The 17,692-nt window shown below is 50.1% G+C and overlaps 1 protein-coding gene across 2 annotated transcripts in view; it reads left to right on the top strand.

Annotated features, from left to right (window-relative positions):
- Nucleotides 1-257: 257 nt before the first annotated feature.
- TJAP1 (tight junction associated protein 1) overlaps nucleotides 258-17,692 on the top strand; it is a 63,016-nt gene continuing 45,581 nt past the window's right edge. Inside the window, exons 1-2 of one of the 2 annotated variants that reach the window (XM_073628677.1) lie at nucleotides 258-393; nucleotides 3,279-3,360. The gene's annotated coding sequence lies outside the window, so the exon portion shown is untranslated. The remainder of the gene's footprint in view (nucleotides 394-3,278; nucleotides 3,361-17,692) is intronic. The other variant, XM_073628676.1, reaches the window with a different exon arrangement.

The following is a 17,692-nucleotide window of genomic DNA, read 5'->3' on the forward strand; positions in this document are numbered from 1 at the left end:
CTGTACACTGACTGGGGATATAGATTGTCAGCTCTTGGGACTAAACCTGACACCATTCTAATCTAATACCAGTACAGAGCAGAGTCCCTCCAATAAGAGATCTGTACGCTGACTGGGGATATAGATTGTCAGCTCTTCGGACTAATCCTGACACCATTCTAATACCAGTACAGAGCAGAGTACACACAACATACACTCAGTGAGGTGAGATCTCAGCCTCTAGAGGCCGCTGTGACTGTGGTCGGATTCCATCTTGTCGGAGCTCTCTCCCCGTACGCTCTGGTCTCCGGGAAGATGGCCGCCGCTCCGATTAGGTGAGGGAACGTCACACGTCGGACGTGGGGATTCCGGAGGATTACCCAGAATACCCAGCGGGAAGATGGCTGCCCGGAGGTGAGAGGTGTCCCGTGTGAGAGGTGTAGTGGGGTGTGAGGAGTATAGTGGGAGATGTAAGCAGTGTGGTGGGGTGTGAGGAGTATAGGGGGAGAGTAAGGGGTACAGGGGAGAGGGGTTAGAGGTATAGTGGGGGTGTCAGGAGTATAGTGGGGGGTATAGTAGGGTGAGGGGTATCGTCATGGCGAGGAATATAGTGTGGGGTATGGTAAGAAGTATAGTGGGGGGTATGGTAAGAAGTATAGTGGGGGGTATGGTAAGGAGTATAGTGGGGGGTATGGTAAGGAGTATAGTGGGGGGTATGGTAAGGAGTATAGTGGGGGGTATGGTAAGGAGTATAGTGGGGGGTATGGTAAGGAGTATAGTGGGGGGTATGGTAAGGAGTATAGTGGGGGGTATGGTAAGGAGTATAGTGGGGGGTATGGTAAGGAGTATAGTGGGGGGTATGGTAAGGAGTATAGTGGGGGGTATGGTAAGGAGTATAGTGGGGGGTATGGTAAGGAGTATAGTGGGGGGTATGGTAAGGAGTATAGTGGGGGGTATGGTAAGGAGTATAGTGGGGGGTATGGTAAGGAGTATAGTGGGGGGTATGGTAAGGAGTATAGTGGGGGGTATGGTAAGGAGTATAGTGGGGGGTATGGTAAGGAGTATAGTGGGGGGTATGGTAAGGAGTATAGTGGGGGGTATGGTAAGGAGTATAGTGGGGAGTATGGTAAGGAGTATAGTGGGGGGTATGGTAAGGAGTATAGTGGGGGGTATGGTAAGGAGTATAGTATAGTAGGGTGAGGGGTATGGTCATGGTGAGGGAGTATAATGTGGTATGGTAAGGAGTTTAGTAGGGGGTGTGAAGGATATATAGTGGTGGGGTGATGAGTGTAGTGAAGTATAAGGGGCATATTGTAGGGGTTTGAGGGGTATATTGATTTGTGAGGGGTATACAGAGGTGTCAGTTCAGGGTGGGGGTGACAGTTGTGGTTGGGGGGTGTCACTTCAGATTTGGGGGTGACAGTTGCGGGTGGGGGGGTGACAGTTGCGGGTTGGGGGGGTGACAATTGCGGGTGGGAGGTGTCAGTTCAGGGGGGTGTGTCAGTTCAGGGGGGTGTGTCAGTTCAGGGGGGGGGTGTCAGTTCAGGGGGGGTGTGTCAGTTCAGGGGGGGGGGTGTCAGTTCAGGGGGGGGGGTGTCAGTTCAGGGGGGGGGTGTCAGTTCAGGGGGGGTGTGTCAGTTCAGGGGGGGTGTGTCAGTTCAGGGGGGGTGTGTCAGTTCAGGGGGGGTGTGTCAGTTCAGGGGGGTGTGTCAGTTCAGGGGGGTGTGTCAGTTCAGGGCGGTGTGTCAGTTCAGGGCGGTGTGTCAGTTCAGGGCGGTGTGTCAGTTCAGGGCGGTGTGTCAGTTCAGGGCGGTGTGTCAGTTCAGGGCGGTGTGTCAGTTCAGGGGGGTGACAGTTGAGGGTGGTGGGGTGACAGTTGCGGGTGGGAGGTGACAGTTGCGGGTTGGGGGGTGACAATTGCGGGTGGGAGGTGTCAGTTCAGGGGGGGTGTCAGTTCAGGGGGGGTGTCAGTTCAGGGGGGTGGGGTGTCAGTTCAGGGGGGTGGGGTGACAGTTCAGGGGGGTGGGGTGACAGTTCAGGGGGGTGGGGTGACAGTTGAGGGTTGGGGGTGACAGTTGAGGGTTGGGGGTGACAGTTGAGGGTTGGGGGTGACAGTTGTGGGTGGGGGGTGTCAGTTGCGGGTGGGGGGTGTTCAGTGCTGGTCTGTTATTAGATAAATATATTTACAGATAACAGTGCGCTAAATTTCAAAGTGACTAATAAACATTCACCTCCAGTGAATATGTGACAGACTGTAATAAACATGCCCAATAAAAACGCTCGATTGCTGAAAAACTTCAATCCAAAACAATCCACGCTCCCTGACGGTCTTTACGGAAAATCTGTGCAGATAGACGATCACCACCAACCTCAGTGTGTAATGCCGGCTCTCCTCACTTCAAGACACCCCCCTTGGGTCTAATGACACTTTTCAATAATAAGGCTCAGTTTGTGATCTATTTGCGAAATAATCAGGTTCCAGCTGACGGCTCCTTGTTTGGATAAACTTCTCCACAGCCAGCTGATTGATTTGCGCAGTAAAGAAACGTATTGAAACAGCTCTCCCCTCCTCACTACACATCCAGGGTAACGAGACACCGGAAGTGTCGTCACCGGCTCCTCTTGACGCGTTGCGTGACTTTCTCAAGGGAAATTCTTGAGAAAGTCACGTGACCTGTGACGCAACGCGTCGGGATGAGTCGGTGACGACACTTCCGGTGTCTCGTTACTCTTGATGTGTAGTGAGGAGGGGAGAGCTGTTTCAATACATTTCTTTACTGCGCAAATCAATCAGCTGGCTGTGGGGAAGTTTTTCCAAACCTGGAGCCGTCAGCTGGAACCTGATTATTCGCCAGTTGATCACAAACTGAGCCTTATTATTGAAAAGTGTCATTGGACCCAAAGGGGGGTGTCTTGAAGTGAGGAGAGCCGGCATTGCACACTGAGGTTGGTGGTGATCGTCTATCTGCACAGATTCTCCATAAAGACCGTCACGGAGCGCGGATTGTTTTGGATTGAAGTTTTTCAGCAATCAAGAGTTTTTATTGGGCATGTTTATTACAGTCTGTCACATATTCACTGGAGGTGAATGTTTTAGTCACTTTGAAATTTAGCGAACTGTTATCTGTAAGTATATATGATTTATGTGGTGTCAGAACACATTTGAATAGTCGCAGCTGTTTTTCATTTTCATTAACCATTTATCAATCTCATATTAGCGCTTAAGTTACCACATTTTATTTTTACTGTTATTAGATAAGATGACAATGTGGTTTTTTTTTTTTTTTTTCCATTTCCAGGTGAACCGCTCACTGTCTGTGTTGCTGCAGATGTTCTCATAGGAGGCGGAGCTGTCATTTCACAAAGAGGCGGAGCTGGAAGGTAGGAGAACGCAGAGCTCAGAATTGTATTGTGAAACCCATGAAAAATAAAGAATTAAAAAAAAAAAAAGAATGGCGACATACTTTGATGAAACACGCCAATAAATACCACCTGCCATACAATGTGTGATTCTGTCTGGCCAGTTTTGCGATTTCATACTCCTGTGTAGGACAGTCCAATTAACCGCTTCAGCCCCAGAAGATTTTACCCCCTTCCTGACCAGAGCACTTTTTGCAATTCGGCACTTTAACTGACAATTGCGCGGTCGTGCGACGTTGCACCCAAACAAAATTGACGTCCTTTTTTTCCTCACAAATAGAGCTTTCTTTTGGTGGTATTCGATCACCTCTGCGTTTTTTATTTTTTGCGCTATAAACAAGAAAAAGCGTCAATTTTGAAAAAAAAAAGCAATATTTTTTACTTTTGGCTATAATAAATATCCCCCAAAAATATCTAGTTCAGTTTAGGCCGATGCGCATTCTACATATTTTTGGTAAAAAAAATAGCAATAAGCGTATATTGATTGGTTTGCACAAAAGTTATAGTGTCTACCAAATAGGGGATAGATTTATAGCACTTTTATTATTATTATTTTTTTTAATTATTATTAGTAATGGCGGCGATCTGCAATCATTTTTTTCATTTTTTAGCATTTTTATTATTATTATTTTTTTCATTAGTAATGGCGGTGATCTGCGATATTTTTTTTTTTTTTATCGTGACTGCGACATTATGGCGGACACTTTAGACACTATTTAGGGACCATTGTCATTTATACGGCGATCAGTGCTATAAAAATGCACTGATTACTGTGTAAATGACACTGGCACGGCAGGGGGTTAACACTAGGGGGGTCAATCAAGGGGTTAAGTGTGTCCTAGGGAGTGATTTTAACTGTAGGGGGGATGGGCTACCACTGACATGACAGAGATCACTGCTTCCGACAACAGGGAGCAGTGATCTCTGTCATGTCACTAGGCTGAACGGGGAAATGCCTTGTTTACATAGGGATCTCCCCATTCTTCCGGTCCGTGACACATTCGCGGGACACCGCCACAATGCTGCATCTTAAAGGGGACGTACCTGTACGCCCATTTGCCCAGCCGTGCCATTGTGCCAACGTATATCGTTGTGCGCTGGTTGGCACATGGTTAAGAAGGTGAGATCACGGTCTGTGTTGGCGTTAGAGGAATTGTAAAAGCCGAAGGTTTTTTTTTTTTTATCTTAATGCATTGTGTGCATTAGGCCCCTTTCACACATACGGACCATTCAGGCCCGCCTGCCAGTTTTTCAGGCGGACCTGAACGGATGCTCCATTCACCTCTATGGAGTGACGGATGTCAGCGGTGACATGTCTGCTGACGTCCGATCCACTCCAATCCGCTAAATGTAGACGGATGGAAACCCTGTTTTCCATCCATCTGGCGGATCGGATGAAAACGGACCGCTTCTCCGGTATAAAGAGGAGAGGAGATCGGAGATCTGACAGGTTCATCCCTGCACAGTGAGCGGAGACGGACCTGTCATCCGCCGGCTCAGCGGGGATCAACAGAGCGATCCCTACTGAGCAAGCAGAGTCCGTCAAAATGGACATTACTGTGTGAAAGGGGCCTTGAAGAGGAAGTAAATACTGATGGGTTTTACTTCCTCTTTTGCTCCCTGCAAATTAAAAGCATAATGGGCTAGTATGTATCGTATACTAGCCCATTGTGTAAAACCTGCAAACGAATCCATCGCTGTCCCCTGTGCAGGCTGCGTCCATCTTCGCCCTTCTTCCTTCCAGGGGCCGCGGACTCCGGCTTTGTGACTGGCCGGAGCCACGCGACGTCACTCCCGCGCATGTCGGTAACGGCACACGCTGGGGGAAGAAAGGGCACGGAGGTCCGTTTCTTCACAGCGCATGCGCCGATTGCATCATCGGCGCACTACAAGTGAAATATCTCCTAGACGGCGCACGTTTAGGAGATATTTCCACTACCTATAGGTAAGCCTTATTCTAGGCTTACCTATAGTTAAAAGTCACTAGGGAGGGTTTACAAACACTTTAAGAATAAAAAACCTTCTGTGTGTAGCAGCCTCCCCAGCACCCCTTAAAGCGGGGGTCCACCTATCTATCGTTTTTTTTTTTTTTGAGTTCATTCACAAACTTTTCTTCTCAGCATTACATACTCACATATTGTGTGTAATATGTCCGCCTGTGTCAGATTTCGTCGGAAAGAATAACTTATATTATTCACTGCAGGCGGTTTCCATCTTCATTGTGGGCATTTGAAGCCCACAAGCATTTATTTCCTGGATGTGGTGAATGCTGTGCTCCCGGCATTCACCGCTCGTTCCCGCACATGCTCAGTGGCATCCTGGGAAGCCTGAGACTAGCTCCCAGGAGTCTGGGAGAGGCTAGAAACACGCCTACTCCCACGGGAGGAGAACCAGGAAGTGCAAAGAAGAATAGAAAAATAAAAGGTAATTACGACGATTTACATTTTTTTAAACGGCATGTCAGCATCTAGGCAAGGAAGAGAATACATATAGATATTGTTCAAAATTTGGGTGGAACCCCGCTTTAATACTTACCTGAGCCCCCTCTCTCTCCAGCGTTGTCCACTAGTGTCTAAGCCGTCCGGGACACTCCTGTGCCCCATTGGCTCCCTCGGCTGTCAATCAAAATCAATCAGCCAATCCGGTGCGAGATGGGGTGGGGCCAGGAAGGGCTCCGCGCCTGAATGGATACACAGAGCTCTGATTTGGCTCAGGTGCCCCCATAGAGAGCTGCTGGCTGAGGGGGGCCACTCGACAGGAGGGAGGGGTCAGGAGCAGCAAAGAGGGACCCGAGAAGAGGAGGATCTGGGCTGCTCTATGCAAAACCAACTGCACAGAGGAGGTAAGTATAACATGTTTGTTATTTAAAAAAATAAAAAAAAACTAGACTTTACAAATCACTCTAGGGAATACGGTGTTGTCACTTCCTATCAGGCCACGGGTGAGAAGGTGACATCTTTTCACTCTGCTTGCTCCTCCGGTCAGTTCAGACACTTGCAGCAATCCTTAATTGTCTCCTAGCACAGCTCCTCTTCCAGTCTGAGTGCAGCTGTGCAGGTGATGTGAGGATGGATTTAGGTTTTTACACTTCTGGAATGTTAACATACATTTGATTAAGTTTTAAGGAAAAAACAACAAAATGTAAAAAACTTTTTGTATACCTACCCGACAACCTACCTTCCTCCAGGTTATGCCCCGACTCACCTAATGCCTGCAGCTGACTCGCTCCACCGGCTTCCTAAGCTTTTGGTTGCAGTTATCAGATGATGTCCGGGAAGATGGTGCGTCTGCATTGTGCATGAGATGTAGATTTTGGGGAGGTATTCCCTGATCGGTGATTGGTAGTGGCAGAGAAGTCACTACCGCTGTATAATAACTACCCCCCCACACCCCCCGCCCGCTCCACCCGTCATCTGTATCTTTGGATTTTGACCCTCTCCACATCTTCACTGCTGATGGACTTTGGCCGCATGTCGTATTCTTGTAAGTCTCGCCTGGCCGCTCAGAGTATTGGTGAATCAGAGTATGGTGCAGGATGCCGGGTGCCTGACAGGCCGTTCCGAGGCAAGTTTGAGACCCCGTACTGTGTGCCTGAGGGGAGTGATTATTGTGGGGGTGGGTATCAGTGATTAGAGGATGGGGGGCTTTGGGTGTGACATGAGTTGAAGGATGAGGTTAATTTGAGGTTAATTGGAGAACGTGTTTAGAGAAAATGGGATTAGGCCCATTATTGAGTGGGCGGGGTAGGAGTTGGGGCCAATTACTGGTGGATGTTGTGAGATGGGGAAGCGGGGGTTAGTGATTGGGGGCAGTGATTTTGGAAGAAGGGGGAAGATTGCAGGTGGTCTTTGAGCAATAATGGATTATTGGTGAATCCAAGTGCAGAGCCGGGTGCTGGGCACCTGACGGGACTTCTCAAGGAAAGTTTGGGACCAGCTACTGTGTCTATAAAGGGCAGTGATTGAGGGACATTTGCGGGAGGGATGCAGCTGGGGGATGATGGGGGGGGGGGGGGCTAGGGGAAGTGATTAGGGGGTAATGGGGGAAGGTGGAGCTGGTGGCAGCGATTGATAGTGATGGAGGAGCAGGTTATGTGTGATAATTGAGGGATGTGATTGAAGGTTAATGTTAATTGGAGGATGTGTTTAGACAAAATGGGAATAATTGAGGGAGGAGGATATGGGCTGGGGCCAATGACTGGTGGATGTTGTGAGAGGGTGTTGGGAGCATGGGTTAGGGGAAGAAATTGGGCGATTATAGGGCTTGGAGCAATGATTGGGGGGGGGGTGGTGAGGATTGGGGACAGTGATTTCAGGGAGGTGGTGGTTGGGGACAGTAATTGGGTTGTACAAAGAATAGGAATAGAATAACAAATGATTGCAGTATGATAGAAAATTGTGGGTAGTGATTGAGGGGTAATAGGAGTTGTGGGCAGTGATTGGCATATGATGGGGGATTGGGGCAGTGATTGGAGGATAATTGGGGTTTGGGCAGTGATTGGAGGATGATGAGGGATTTGAGCAGTGATTGGAGGATGATGGGGGATTTTGGCAGTGATTGGAGGATGATGTGGAATTTGGACAGTGATTGGAGGGTGATGAGAGATATGGGCAGTGATTGGAGGGTGATGAGGGATTTGGGCAGTGATTGTAGGGTGATGGCGGATTTGGGCAGTGATTGTAGGGTGATGGGGGATTTGGGCAGTGATTGTAGGGTGATGGGGGATTTGGGCAGTGATTGGCGGGTGATGGGGGATTAGGGGAGTGATTAGCGGGTTATTAGGGCAGTGATTGGCAGGTGATGGAGGATTTGGGCAGCGATTGACGGGTGATGGGGGATTTGGGCAGCGATTGGCGGGTGATGGGGGATTTGGGCAGCGATTGGCGGGTGATGGGGGGTTTGGGCTGCGATTGGCGGGTGATGGGGGGTTTGGGCAGCGATTGGCGGGTGATGGGGGGTTTGGGCAGTGATTGGCGGGTGATGGGGGGTTTGGGCAGTGATTGGCGGGTAATGGGGGGTTTGGGCAGTGATTGGCGGGTGATGGGGTGTTTGGGCAGTGATTGGCGGGTGCTGGGGGGTTTGGGCAGTGATTGGCATATGATGGGGGATTGGGGCAGTGATTGGAGGATAATGGGGGTTTGGACAATGATTGGAGGATGTTGGGGGATTTTGGCAGTGATTGGCATATGATGAGGGATTTGGGCAGTGATTGGTGGGTGATGGGGGATTTGAGCAGTGATTGGCGGGTGATGGGGTGTTTGGGCAGTGATTGGAAGGTGATGGGGGGATTAGGGCAGTGATTGGCGGGTGATTTGGGCAGTGGTTGGAAGGTGATGGGGGGATTTGGGCAGTGACTGAAGGGTGATGGGGATTTGGACAGGGATTGGAGGGGGATTTGGGCAGTGATTGGAGGGTGATGGGGGATTTGGGCAGTGATTGGAGGGTGATGGGGGATTTGGGCAGTGATTGGAGGGTGATGGGGGATTTGGGCAGTGATTGGAGGGTGATGGGGGATTTGGGCAGTCATTGGAAGGTGATGGGGGATTTGGGGATGAAGAGTGTTAGAAGCAGTGATTGCGGGATAATGGGGGATGGTGGATGTGTGATCATTGGGGAATGATGGGGTGCGTGGGGGCAGTAATTAGGTGTTGGGGGGTGGGGGCTGAGGGCATTGATTGGGAGATGATTGGGGGGGGGGGGGTTCCGGTAGTTGAGGGATAATATTAACTGGAGGATGTGTTTTGGAGAAAGTGGGACCAGGCCCATTTTTGACAGGGGAGGAAAAGAGTTGGGGCTAGTGACTGGTGGGTGTTGTGAGAGGGGAACGGGGGCAGTGATTGGGAGATGATGGGTTTGGAGAGAGTATATGGGGAATAATAGGTTATGACTGGGGATGAGAGGGCTGGGGCAGTGATTGGAGGGATAATATTGGTTGAAGACAGGGACTGCATGATGATGGAAGATTAGGGGATAGTGGGGATTGGGTCAGTGATAGGGGTGTAATAAGGGATAGGGGAAGTGTTTGGGGGGTAATGGGGGTTAGGGGCAGTGATTGGGAAGATATTAGATTGAGGGCAGTGATTAGGCGATAATGGGGGTTGGGGGGTGATGAGGGTTTGAGGATGATGGGTTAGGGGAAGTGCTTGGGGGATGATGATGGGGGTTGGGGCAAATAATGGGTGTGTAAATAGGAATTGGGGCAGTGATTGGGGAATGATAGGGGTAGGGCAATGATTGGGGGATGGTGAAGATGGAGGCAGGGATGCGGGTGCATTGCGGAATAGGAGCAGTAATTGGGGATGATGGGATTTGAGGGTCACAAGAGTTCAACTGTGATGATGGTAATTGGGCATGTGATAAGAGGGGATGGGGATTAAGGGGTATTTTATTGGGGGAAGAATGGGGGTTGGGATGGGTATTGTGCAAAGGGGTTGGCAAATGGTACAGATTTGGGGATGATATGGGTGGGGGTAGTCATTAAGTGCAGGAATGGGGGATGTAATGAGAGATGGGGAATGATGAAGTTTTTAGGGTCACAACAGATGGGGGAGGATGGTGATTGGAGGGGATGGGAAGGATGAGGGTAGGTTTTGGCATTGTGGGTAGGCATCAACGGATGATGGGATTGGGGCAATAATTGGTGACGATGAGGTGGGGATATTGATTAAGAGATAATGGGGGTTTGGGGGAAGTGATTGGGGTGGAGTGAAGTTATTAGGAGATTATGGGGATCGGGGGCAGTAATTGGATGTTATACGGAACAAAGGCAGTGATTAGGGGATGATGGGGTTGGGGTGGTGATTAGGGGTTGATGGGGGTTGGGGCAGTAATTGGGGTTTGATGGTGGTTGGGGAGGTGATTAGGGGAAGATGGGGGTTGAGGAAAACAGTTGAAGGATGTGATCAGAGAAAATAGGCATCAGAGACATTTTTTTTGTGGGAGAGAGGGTCAGTGATAGGCAATTAGTGAGAGATAGGGGCAGTGATTGGGAGTTAATGGGGGTTCAGAGTGACAGGAATTGAGGGATGTTATTGGGCCATCTAATCAGAGAGGGGGTGGGTATTGTGGAAGTGGGTTGAGAGATAAGCCATTGGCTGGGAGAGGGGGATTGGCGGCAGTGATTAGGGGATGGTGGTGGGTTAAGGGCAGTAATCGGGGAATGGTGGTGATGATTGGGGGATGAAGAAAGTTTAGGGACAGGGATTAGGGGATTATGTGGGCTGGGGGACAGTGATTTGGGTATAATGGGGGATAGTGGTGGTGATATAGAAAGGATTGGTAGATATTGAAAGTTGTGGGTATAGGTTGGGGAATGATGAGGATTAAGGAATGATGATGGAAGATAAGGGAGAGTGATTGGTGGATTATGGAGGTTAGGAGCAGTGATTTGTGTGTAATGAGGGATAGTGACAGTGATGGTGGATAATGGGGAGTTGTAGGCAGTGATGGAGTGTTAAGACAGGGGGCAATGATTGGGGCATAGCGGATAGGGGCAACGATTGGGGGATGATAGGGATTGAGGACAGCAAAGGAGTGTTACAAGGATAGATACAGTGATTGGGGCATGACGGATTGGAGTAACGATTGGGGCAACGATGGCAGGATGATGGGGGATTGAGGGCAGCATTGGAGTGTTACAAGGATAGGTGCAGAGATTGAGGGATGATGGGGGGTTGGAGGCAATGATTGGGGTATTATGAGTGATAAGGGCAGTGATTGGGGGATGATGGGGCTTCAGAGTGACGGGAGTTGAAGGATGGGATCAGAGCGGATGGGGATTAGCAGATGATGGGGTTTTCGGGTGGGTATTGTGGGAGGGGGTTGAGGAATGATGAATATTTGGGGGCAGTTGAGGTATTTCTGTGTTATAATTGATCTCCTATAATAGTCATGAATATGGTACATTTTGTACAGAAATCCTCCAGAATATTTCTGGGGGATATTTTGGGTTGGGTGTTCTGCGCTGATGTCCCGCAGTGTGAGGAATAATTTTGGGGATGCGACAACCAAGAGATGGTGGTGGAGCAGCCAGTCACACGGGGTTCCTATAGTTTTGCTTCCTTTACTCTGATATCTGTATGACCCCCCCCTCCCCATTTCCTCCCTCCGGAGCTGCCAGCCTATGCCTGTAACACAATCAGCGTCTTGGCCGCCTCCACTGATATTTTACTCTCCGGGCCTCTTGTTTTCTAGAAATGTGAGCCGGGGTTTATGTTGCCGGTGTAGGTTGGGGTCACGGAACGCTTGTAGATGAGGCGGTGAAAGGAACGCTTTGTGCACTCGGCTGTTTGACATTGCACTGTTGTTGTTCTTCAGATGGGGCACTACAGGTATCAGCAGAGCCATAAGTAAGCTTGTAGTTCTGAAGTGTACTGAGGGCGCTGAAAGCAGATGATGGGGGGGGGGGTCACCAGATCTGTATTCTGAGAGGCACCGCTGACTTCTTGTTTATACATCACATAAATATCTATAGGAGTATATATGGGCCCACATACTAATACATAGGGGTGTAACGGCAACATTTTGATGGGGGGGGGGGGCACAGCTATCTCTCTCTCTCTCTAGCAGCTGCCAATGTCCACTTTGACTATAGATCATTGATCTTAACATAAAGTATGCCTTTAGGTCTGGTTCACACTCGTGAGATTTCAGATGCGACTTGAGTCGCAAGGAGGAAAATGTTTGCCAGCACACCATGGATCAACAAGGAAGCGTCAAAGCTAATTATTTAATCCCATAAAAAAAGTAGTGCGATGTTCCGGGGGGTCCTGCGTGACTCCGAAACGTTGCACTACTTTTTTGATGTGATCATGCAATAAATAATTCGCTTGGACGCTTCCTTGTCGATCCATGGTGTGCAGGCAAATGTTTTCCTTGTGACTTCTGATCCAGTTCTCAGCTGGTCATTGCTGCAGCACCCAATCCCTGGAGAGCTTTTCCAGGAACGTGTGCGATGGGAATAGGGAGTACTATTTGAGTCGCACAGAATCGCATGACAAGGGAAATCACTTACTCTGTAAACCTAATACAAAACTTCTTTAAACTTTTTTTGCAGTACTGCAAACCTCAGCTGTCCTATAAGGTTCTATCTGAAGTGACGCTCTGGGATTTGTGACCTTGTTGGTCATTTAGGGTTAATTTATGTCTGCAGCAAACGGACGGACGTTCAGATGACAATAAATCCACACTGCTAAGACAGCTAAGCAAATGCTTCTTACTGCACAAAAGGGAAGTTTGTGACTGGTGATGATCCTGAGGTCTGACTTTTATCCCTTTCTTATACTGGAAACTTTAGAGTTAAACCACCATTTAAGTGAATGGGCTGCCCTGTGCGTGATGCGCGTGAAAACGTGCAGGAACTGCACAGAGATGTGAATGGAGCCTTAGGGCATGCATCCTCTCAGAGCTGTATACATGCCATTGGCTGCGAAGCTGCTTTGCGTTGCACCGGCGGCAAAAAATATAACAGCACGTCACATTCAGGGGGGGGTTTGCACCTCAACCACCCTACAACCATGTGCAAAGCATTCGGTTGCAGCACAGTGGGTCAGCATTTTGTGGGCTAAAACAGTCGGTGATTAGCCGCTTGCCGACCGCCTTGCGTAGGAGTACGGTGGCAAAGCGGCTCTCCTGCGCCAGATCACGTATCTAGTATGCGATCCAGCGCTTCCCGGTAGGGGCTACGCACGGCTGCCTCACCGGTTGTGCTTAGTCAGGACAGGACAGGCTGACAGGACAGAGCTCTGTATTGTCTACACCAGGGATATGCAATTAGCGGACCTCCAGCTGTTGCAAAACTACAAGTCCCATCATGCCTCTGGGTGTCATGCTTGTGGCTGTCAGTCTTGCTATGCCTCATGGGACTTGTAGTTCTGCAACAGCTTTAGGTCCACTAATTGCATATCCCTGGACTACACTAACAGAGCTCTGTCTTGTCATCCTCTTCGCCGATTAGCGGGTGCGGGGATTGGATCCCCCACCCGCTGTCACACCTTGGGGGGGGGGGGATCGGCGGGACTGGTGGCAGGAGCTTGAACATGTTGCATGTTCCACCCCAAACATTCGTGGAACATGTAACAAGTTCCAAAAGGTGAACTTGGCCTCTAAAGTGGCAAGGCCCGTTTTACACCGCCTGGGCCCTCCCCCTCTCACAAACCACCTATCTTTTAGTAAGTATAAGGCCTCTTGCACACTGAACGTTATAAAATTGCCAGTAGCATTAGCTGTAGAAAGGTGTAGTTGTAGAATTTGTTTTTCAGCTTTTTAGAGTAGCGTTTTTTTTTTAGCAAAACTAGACTCCCACAAAAGCTTATGGCTCAAAAACGCAGAATAGCCGCGTTTTTAACCACTTGCCTACTGGGCACTTTCACCCCCTTCCTGCCCAGGCCAATTTTCAGCTTTCATCGCTCTCACACTTTGAATGACAATTGCGCGGTCTTGCAACGTTGTACCCATATGAAATTTTTTTTTTTCCACACAAATAGAGCTTTCTTTGGTGGTATGTAATCACTGCTGGGTTTTTAATTTTTTTACAAAAAAAATAGGAAAAAAGACTGAAAATTTTGAAAAAAAAAAAAGAAAGTTTTTCTTAGTTTCTGTCAGTAAATTTTGTAAGTAAGTAATTTTCTCCTTCACTGCTGTGAGCTGATGAGGCGGCACTGATGGGCGCAGATGAGGCGGCACTGATGGGCGCAGATGAGGCGGCACTGATGGGCGCAGATGAGGCGGCACTGATGGGCGCAGATGAGGCGGCACTGGTGGGCGCTGATGAGGCGGCACTGGTGGGCGCTGATGAGGCGGCACTGGTGGGCGCTGATGAGGCGGCACTGGTGGGCGCTGATGAGGCGGCACTGGTGGGCGCTGATGAGGCGGCACTGGTGGGCGCTGATGAGGCGGCACTGGTGGGCGCTGATGAGGCGGCACTGGTGGGCGCTGATGAGGCGGCACTGGTGGGCGCTGATGAGGCGGCACTGGTGGGCGCTGATGAGGCGGCACTGGTGGGCGCTGATGAGGCGGCACTGGTGGGCGCTGATGAGGCGGCTCTGGTGGGCGCTGATGAGGCGGCTCTGGTGGGCGCTGATGAGGCGGCTCTGGTGGGCGCTGATGAGGCGGCTCTGGTGGGCGCTGATGAGGCTGCTCTGGTGGGCGCTGATGAGGCTGCTCTGGTGGGCGCTGATGAGGCTGCTCTGGTGGGCGCTGATGAGGCTGCTCTGGTGGGCGCTGATGAGGCTGCTCTGGTGGGCGCTGATGAGGCTGCTCTGGTGGGCGCTGATGAGGCTGCTCTGGTGGGCGCTGATGAGGCTGCTCTGGTGGGCGCTGATGAGGCTGCTCTGGTGGGCGCTGATGAGGCTGCTCTGGTGGGCGCTGATGAGGCTGCTCTGGTGGGCGCTGATGAGGCTGCTCTGGTGGGCGCTGATGAGGCTGCTCTGGTGGGCGCTGATGAGGCTGCTCTGGTGGGCGCTGATGAGGCTGCTCTGGTGGGCGCTGATGAGGCTGCTCTGGTGGGCGCTGATGAGGCTGCTCTGGTGGGCGCTGATGAGGCTGCTCTGGTGGGCGCTGATGAGGCTGCTCTGGTGGGCGCTGATGAGGCTGCTCTGGTGGGCGCTGATGAGGCTGCTCTGGTGGGCGCTGATGAGGCTGCTCTGGTGGGCGCTGATGAGGCTGCTCTGGTGGGCGCTGATGAGGCTGCTCTGGTGGGCGCTGATGAGGCTGCTCTGGTGGGCGCTGATGAGGCTGCTCTGGTGGGCGCTGATGAGGCTGCTCTGGTGGGCGCTGATGAGGCTGCTCTGGTGGGCGCTGATGAGGCTGCTCTGGTGGGCGCTGATGAGGCTGCTCTGGTGGGCGCTGATGAGGCTGCTCTGGTGGGCGCTGATGGGGGCAGCACTGATGGGGCTTTACTGTAATCGGGGCACTGAAGATCAGTGCCCTGATTACCTTTACTGGTCTCCTCTGCGAGGAGATAGTGCTGATCGGCTCTCATCGCCACACACTCTGTCAGTGTGAGGCGAGGAGAGCCGATAAATGGCACTTCCGCATTTACATGTGATTGGGTCACGATGTGTCCTAGGAACATGGCGCGGCCACACTGTGGGCGCACAAAAGCGGATGTTCTGGGGGGGGGGGCGGCATCATAAGACGTCATCCCGGAATGAGAGCCTCACCGCTCCACCATCATTTGACGGTGGACAGGAAGTGGTTGTGTTTTTATCCGAGTTAGGCCTCATGTACATGGGACATTTTTACAGCTGTTTATTGTTTCAGGCCTTTTTTTTTTTTTTTTTTTCTTTTTTTTTTTTTATAGCCAGTAAACTCCCCCGCGTGTTATTCTATGTCTCCATGCACACATAGACTGTTATCAGCGTTTTCTGGCTGGGGAAAGTGACATGCAATGCGGAAACCCGCACATGAATCGCGCTGGTTCCTGCATCGCATGTGTGTGAACCGAGACTTAAAGTGGTTGAGAAGACAGAAGGGTTTTTATCTTTAATGCATTAAGATAACCTTTCTGTGTGCAGCACCCCCCTAATCCTTAACTGAGCCTCATCTCTCTCCAGCGGTGTCCACGAGTGCCCCAGCCGTCCGGGACTCTCCTTTCTGATTGGCTGAGATGCGGCAATGGCGCCATTGGCTCCCGCAGCTGTCAATTAAAGTCAGTTAACCAATCAGGAGAGAGAGCGAGGCGGTGGGGGCCGAACCACAGCTCCGTGTCTGAAAGAACACAGAGCAGCGGCTCGGCTCGGGTGCCCCCATAGGAAGCTGCTTGCTGTTGGAGGCACTCAACAGGGAGGGAGGGGCCAGGAGCACAGAAGAGGGGCCCGAGAAGAGGAGGGTCGGGGGGCCGCTCTGTGCAAAACCAACTGCACAGAGGAAGGTAAGTATAACATGTTTGTTATTTTTACAGAAAAAAAAAAAAACGAGAATTTACAATCACTTTAAGAGGAGTTTTTCAGCTGTAAAAACACTCTTAACGCTAATAAAAGCTGGAAAACGCAGCTATTCTGCGTTTATCAGTCTTTTTTGACCCATAAGCTTTTTGTGGAAGTGTAGTTTTGCTACAAAAACGCTGAAAAAAAGCTACTGCAAAAAACTCTGCTAAAATCATTCTACAGCTACAGCTTTCTACAGCTAACGCTACTGGCGTTTTTTTTTTTATAAAGTCCAGTGTGCAATGAGGCCGTAGAGTGTCTTTTACAGCTGAAAAACTCTTCTAACCCGCTAGTTCTGAGTTTTTTCCCAGCCAGAAAACGCCCCTGTCAAAAAAAAAAAAAAAATGCTGATAACAGTCTATGTGTGCATTGGAGACTTAGGATAACATAATGGGGAGTTTACTGGCTGCAGAAAAAAAAACATCTGAAGCCAAAAGCAGCAGCTGTAAAAACGTCCAGTGTGCATGAGGCCTAAAATGTACCTATAAAGGAAGTTATCGGAGGGTATATACTGAGGGTATATACTTGCCTCGACCCGGTCCTCTGTCTAGACGAGGGTGACACACCTTCACACTACTTCCGGTGAGATCCCGGGGAATGGAGCTGCTGAAATCCCATAAGAAGACGCTTGTAATGGACTGGAACGTGTTCTCGTAAATTCCGCCTGCTCTGCATTCCCCAGGAGTCTCCCTGATGTCGTGCCTGGGGATCGGAAAGACGACGGGGGTGATCCAAGTATGACGCTATTCTTACATTTTTCATCTTCTAACAATAGGTGATTTGTAAAGGGGGGGAGGGGGTGGGGCTGCGTAATTTTGAGTGGAACTTGCATTTTACTTTAAAGTGGTTGTAAACCCTTCTATTTATACCCAGTGAAATGACTGGCCTCAGGTGATAAGCAGAGATGAAACAAATCCTCCTATATAATTTGTACCTGTTTATCTACAGTCTTCTCTACACCCATTCCAAGTCCAAAATTTATAAAGCTTGTCTGAGAATTCAGAAAGAAGGGGTCGGAGAGCGAAAATGACACTCTGCAGAGCTCAGTAAAGGAGAGCTCTAACAGCTGATTGGAGGAATAGGACCCCCCCTTTCACACAGGAACAGAGCTGAGACTGTCAATCACAGGCTGTGCGCTGGAGTTCCCTACACTGTCACCTTTTTATCTCTTGGTGTCAGGAAAACTTGTCAGCAGTGATTCATACTGATAGCAGAAAAAGGAGGCAGACAGAAATGACACTCTGGAATGAGGCAAGTTCCAGGGGTCTCAAACTGGCGGCTCTCCAGCTGTTGCGGAACTACAAGTCCCGTCAGGCCTCTGCCTGTGGGAGTCATGCTTGTAACTGTCAGCCTTGCAATGCCTCATG

This window comes from Aquarana catesbeiana, linkage group LG04, assembly GCF_042186555.1.
Source record: "Aquarana catesbeiana isolate 2022-GZ linkage group LG04, ASM4218655v1, whole genome shotgun sequence".
Taxonomy (NCBI): Eukaryota; Metazoa; Chordata; class Amphibia; order Anura; family Ranidae; genus Aquarana; species Aquarana catesbeiana.